Source organism: Amphibalanus amphitrite, unplaced genomic scaffold, assembly GCF_019059575.1.
Source record: "Amphibalanus amphitrite isolate SeventyFive unplaced genomic scaffold, NRLGWU_Aamphi_draft 000203F_arrow, whole genome shotgun sequence".
Lineage (NCBI taxonomy): Eukaryota > Metazoa > Arthropoda > Thecostraca > Balanomorpha > Balanidae > Amphibalanus > Amphibalanus amphitrite.
In genome coordinates this window covers 36,888-42,544 of record NW_024881698.1, presented here as the reverse complement: position 1 = coordinate 42,544, position 5,657 = coordinate 36,888, and the positions used below count along the sequence as shown (strand labels likewise).

The following is a 5,657-nucleotide window of genomic DNA, read 5'->3' as shown; positions in this document are numbered from 1 at the left end:
AGGTTTGAAGGACCTCTGGAAGTTGCAGCCAGAAGGTCAGAACGCTGTAGCATCGTGGTGTAAATATCTGATGGGTTGCCGTGGGGGCTAGTACTGAGATCCCGATCGAGTGATGCCAGAGGGACTGGTGACATGTTTTCTGTAACCGTGTATCAGCCGAGAGAGCATGTAGTTGTATTTTGACGAATATATCGCATGTCAAGATAAAAAAGCAGGGCTGGACCGGCGCGCCGGGAGGAGCGGCGTTTTGGAGCGGTTCGCGGAGCGCACAGACTCGGGACCGACGCGCACTAGAGCGGGTCGCTGAGGCTGGTGGGCCCGGGAGAGTCTCTGTCCCGGCGAGGATTTCATTGAAGTGTGTCAGTTTGTGTTTTGTTTTGTTTTGGCTGATGTGATTTTGCTTAGCCTCTTTGCCTGACCTCTTGGGCGGTTAAGTAACAAAGCATGCTGGCTTTGTTATTTACCCATAAAGTCAAATCTAAATGCAACAAAGTGCCTTACGGGCCCGTACATAGGTTGCACATCACATTTTAACAATCAATGGGCCACGCAGGGCGCCAGAACATACAATTTATATGCACCAACTTGACATAATCTAACAAAGCATGTTTTGTCAGACATAGGCGTCGCCTTTACCCGTACCTATATGACAAAATGAGTGGCATTTGTCATCAGATTGGAAGTGCCCCTATATGGCTCAGGGCCCCTGGCCTGAAGCACTACCAATCAATTTTGAAAAACGACACCCCTGAGCAGACTTGTAAACGACTCAAATTTTTTTGAGTCGATTCTTTGTTTGAATCTGGAAATTTGAATCGATTCATCAAACGACTCATGATGTTAAATTTAATTGATTCGAATCAACTCATGACTCATCAAGCTCCTCGATAAAATGATTCGAATCAACTCATGACTCGAGCAACTAGCCAACGGAATGATTCGAATCAACTCATGACTCAAACTGAAACATTTTGATGAATCGATTCAAATCAACTCATGACTCACACGACATTTTTATTGAACTTATTTCATTCAACTCATGACTCACTATAGGCATTTGTTGATTATTTGACTCAAAGCTATGATAAAATGAATATGCCGCATACCACAATTGTATTAAGCAGCATAGTAGCCTTGACCAAAGATTCAAGCAGCTACCTAGTAGGACTAGGTACATAGGTACCTACTTTGGCAAACATGGTTGATGCAGTTTCCAGTTCCTAAGTCCCAATTCCACTTTTGAATTCTAATATTCCTGCAGATTGGGCTACCTATTCTGTAGCATACTGGTCACTGGTCAGTCTTGCTTCAATTTCTTATCTTGTCACCTACAACAAAGCAAACAAGTTCTAACTGCAAGCAGTCCAGAAAATACTTCAAATGTTTGTACTCATCACTTTCATTCAGTTTGCTGCTGTACACACCCAACAATATTTTGGGCTGTAGAAATCAAATACCAATAACACATGAGGTAAGTATGACTGAAATCCATTTATAATGGACACAAATCCAATTGAAGCAAGGCTGACCAGTTGCAAATCTTACCTGCCTTTTCAAAGACATTGACATACCAATTACCAAAGTCACTGTGCCCACCGGAAATCGCAGTTCATGTCTGATACCCATGGCCTTGGTTTGATATTTAAATGCATTTCATAACTCAATCAGCTTTGAAATTATTTCTATCTGTATGAAATGAATCTAAGGCATTCTCCAGAAGCCGTGATATTGAACAGATTTTTAGCCAACTGGCGCCGCATGGTGGCGCTAGCAGAGCGTATAACACTAGCGCTCTACTAGCGCCATCATACGGCAACAGCTGGCAAATAACTGAGTCAATACCAATGCCATTCTCCAAGGCCAATGATTCCGTGTTGATATGAAAACGGCGCATTTGAGCGTCATATATGCTAAGCCTTACGCACGCTAATCTACTGCATAAAGGTAACAATTTTGGAACACGATCGGGAGGAGGACAAAGTCTCCACTCTAGCACATACTAAACGCCTAATGACATTGATACAAAGACCCCGAATGCATTGACGAGTAAATGTGCATCAGGAACGGATTTTCCTACTTGTTCATCATAGTGATACCTTTGTAATACGCAATTACTCTGCTCATGGATCCCAGCTCAAAGACGCTAAGATCAAAATCAGGTCAGTCCCAGAAACTTTGGTTTTTATTCTATATCTAAGTGCTAACAACAAAGTGTAGTTTGTTTTCTACGTTAATGAATTGGCACTAAGTCATGATCGCAACATTGCGGTACTTAAATGCCATTTCGATTTTGCAGTACTTTAACGCCAACAAAATTTTGCAGTGTTTTAACGCCTGGCAGCTTTGTCTTGCTATTGGTGTCGACAATTCAGGGCCCTGTTTCACCGGTGATAGCAGCAAGCTACTATCAAATTGCGCGAGCTGACGTAATGTGATGACGTCATACTGCTGACGTAAGGGGCAATTCTGGCGCACGATTGCCGCAATATTGTTTTACGTCATCAACTAAATATTGGAAGTTTACGTCCAAATTTTCCCTAAACCCAACTTCTTTTAAATACGTCATATTAAAAAAATATATAATAAAAATAAATATACTATGATGACTGCGTAAACTCTTACTATTAGTCTCATACGTCACTTAATGCGGCGCCCAAGGTCGCGGCCATCGTGCGCCGGAACTGCCCATAACGTCAGCAGTATGGCGTCATGACATGACGTCAGCTCGCGAAACGTGATAGCAGCTTGCTGCTATCACCGGTGAAACAGGGCCCTGGACGCCGGTGAAAACAGGGCGCCTGGGGCGTTTTGATCAAGGCTCTTGAAATTCGCTTTCGTGGAGCACGTGACCGAGATTTCGACTTGGCCCATGGGTGGTTTTTTAGCTATTACCTGCTACGGTGAACCAGAATTTAATTTATACATTCATTGCGCGGCTGTTACAAAGAGTGATACACACACATTGGGCACACTCTGAACTAAGGAACTAATAGTGTTAGAGAGAGAGGAAGAGTGTCGTTGTTGAGTTTTGCTGTTTTATGAATGTTTAATGTGTTTTTAACTACCTCAATCTCGCTTTTACAATATCTGAGACATGAACATGGTAAGCTTTTAAAATAAAATAACACCACATTCCTACATCAGCATGTGAAGAGGGACATGTTTGGTTTTAAGACAATTTGGACAATTTTGGACAATTTGGCGATAAAGTGATAATAGGGGCAGGTTTGGTGAGAATTGGGTGCATTCGCCGGACAGCCTGTCGTGAAAACGGCTAATATTTTTTTCCCTTTGCAGTTGAAGATGCAGAATGGCTCTGCCCCGTGTGCCGCAGCAAGCCACAGCCTGCCGGAGAGAGCACATCAACATAGTAGAAAACGTAAGTGGTTATGTGGAGTGACCAAGTGTAATGACACTTATGAGTAGTTCTTCTTATGTTGTGTCATGTGTGCTTATTTCACTCTCCATGCTTTATTTCACGTGTTACCTAGTTATAACTTATATTATATCGTGTGTCGAACAAATTAAGTATTAACTGATGGAAATCTGACCACTTGCGCAACCCATCTTTTCACAGCATGGACATCCGGAGAGAACTATGCGGCATGACAAACTCTACGAGCACTGGTGGTTCCTCCCTGCCGTCTCACGGCAGCGGCGCGACGGTGTCGAGAACGGTGGCTTGGTCAGCGTGGAATCCGGCGAAGCGTTGCGCGCTGAGGGTGGGTGATAGATGACCGGTCACTGAACAATGAAGCGAGTCAGATCATTGGGCGCAGTGATTACCAGCCACGCATCGCGGCTGGTCCGCGGAAGTTATTGCTTTGATGTCGGACTAAGTCACACAATGTTTTGTCACATTCTAGAGTGATGCTGACAATGGAATGCATCGCTAATTTGCTTCCGATGCTGCCTTAACGGTGATATGAGATGCGTGATAAACCGTTTGTTTGTTTGTTTGTTTGTTTGTTTCGTTGGGTTAGGCCCTTTCGGTCCGATGAGACCATTGCAGAGCCGGGAGGATGATATGACTTGGGGGGAGGGGGCATGGGGCGAGCACCCTAGTGAGTCGCCGGGGCTGAGCCCATTTAAATGGGCAGGCCACCCAGCCCCCAGGCTACGGGCGTGCTCGGCTTATGGGCAATCCCGCATGGAATAAAGTTGCCCGTCCAGCCCGGACCAGGGGGTTGAAGCGTGGAGAAGAAGGGTTTGAATGTCCTAAGGGTGGAAAGGAAACGACGGAACGGTATGTGGTAAATCGTCATAGGTATGTCACTAGTTATGTGACAAGCAACAAGACCTTAGACAGCAAAACATGTGAAGTGTGAACACCACATCAATGGACTGGACGGCACATATGGGCATCACAGCATAACTAATGACAATAACTAACGTAGCTAATAACATTAGGCACGTACATAGCATAGCATAACTAATGCATTGCAATTGCGAAGGGGGGGGGAGGGGGCACTCCTGGTCACCTGATAATGGGTGGCGGCTTAGAAAAATATTAAATGACTTGTCTATCAATCTTTGTGCCTTAACGTACCTGGTAGATATACTATATAGTCCATAGTTGCAATTACGCGTATGCCATAAATACTTTTCGATTGTGCACTCATTCCGCCCAGACCTCGCATTCATAGGTGGCGTCCTAGCCCAGCGGAAGTATTCTAGGGGGCGCTGTTTGCGGCAATGGATTGTGAACTTCTAACTACGTTCCTTGCAATATGATACTGACAGATGTGAATACAAGTGTCCAAGACATTCGTCAAAAGAAAAAAAAGAACAACATATTAGGAGAAAATCACCTGATACTAAAAAAGGCAAAGTTGCAAGCCTTTCAAACACACTGCGATGCGTTACTTATAATTTAGTGTCACTTGACGTTACGGACAGGGGCCCTCAGGGCATACTACGGGCACCGTAGCGCCATCTCTTTGGGATCTCTAAAAGCATGGCCTGCGACCTGCACCACTAGGCAGTGACAACTATCTGGTCATATAGGTAGACGGCGTGCTTACAGATGATATAGCAATTCTGCCTCGATTTTTTTATGTGCTCGGTTTGAAGTTATCCGAACTTTTAAAAGTACATTTTAAATTTGAAAACTTGTAATAGCTACTAAAACATTTTAAAACTTCCTTCGAATCCTTCGTCACGAATGGTGCTAGGAAGGAAAACTTCACCTGAGATCACGTGACTGGATATGGCAGTGTGCCATATCTCATGCCCTCAGGCGCCCTGTTTTCACCGGCGTCCACAATTCTGGCGGACCTTACAGTTTTATGTTTATTTTGATTTTGATTTTCTGGTTTGGGACGTTATATAGTTGATATTTGAAGGACTTATGTATTCCATTCTAAAAACGAATATCTTTTACCAAGAATGCAAAAGTATCAGTATATTTATCTTGTTCCATGTTTGATGTTAGGTTCTGACTGATGAAGTCACTGCTCCATGGATCCCCAGTTCACATCATTTTTAGCAGCTGTAGTAAAAGGGGCTTAGGTGAGCATGAAATTCATTGTTCTTCTTACGCCTTATATTATTAAATATGACCTGAATCTGGTTCTAAAATACAAACTGTGAAGCGAAATGAAATGACCATGGCATGAGTGTTTAACTTTGCAACACAAGGTTGCTCAATTGGAAAG

At 43.6% G+C, this 5,657-nt stretch overlaps 1 long non-coding RNA gene across 1 annotated transcript; it reads left to right on the top strand.

The window, feature by feature from the left end:
• Positions 1-2,963: 2,963 nt before the first annotated feature.
• On the top strand, positions 2,964-3,955 carry LOC122384930. The gene is made up of 3 exons (XR_006257121.1): positions 2,964-3,103; positions 3,298-3,379; positions 3,578-3,955. It is a non-coding gene; the product is annotated as an uncharacterized LOC122384930 (long non-coding RNA).
• Positions 3,956-5,657: the final 1,702 nt, after the last annotated feature.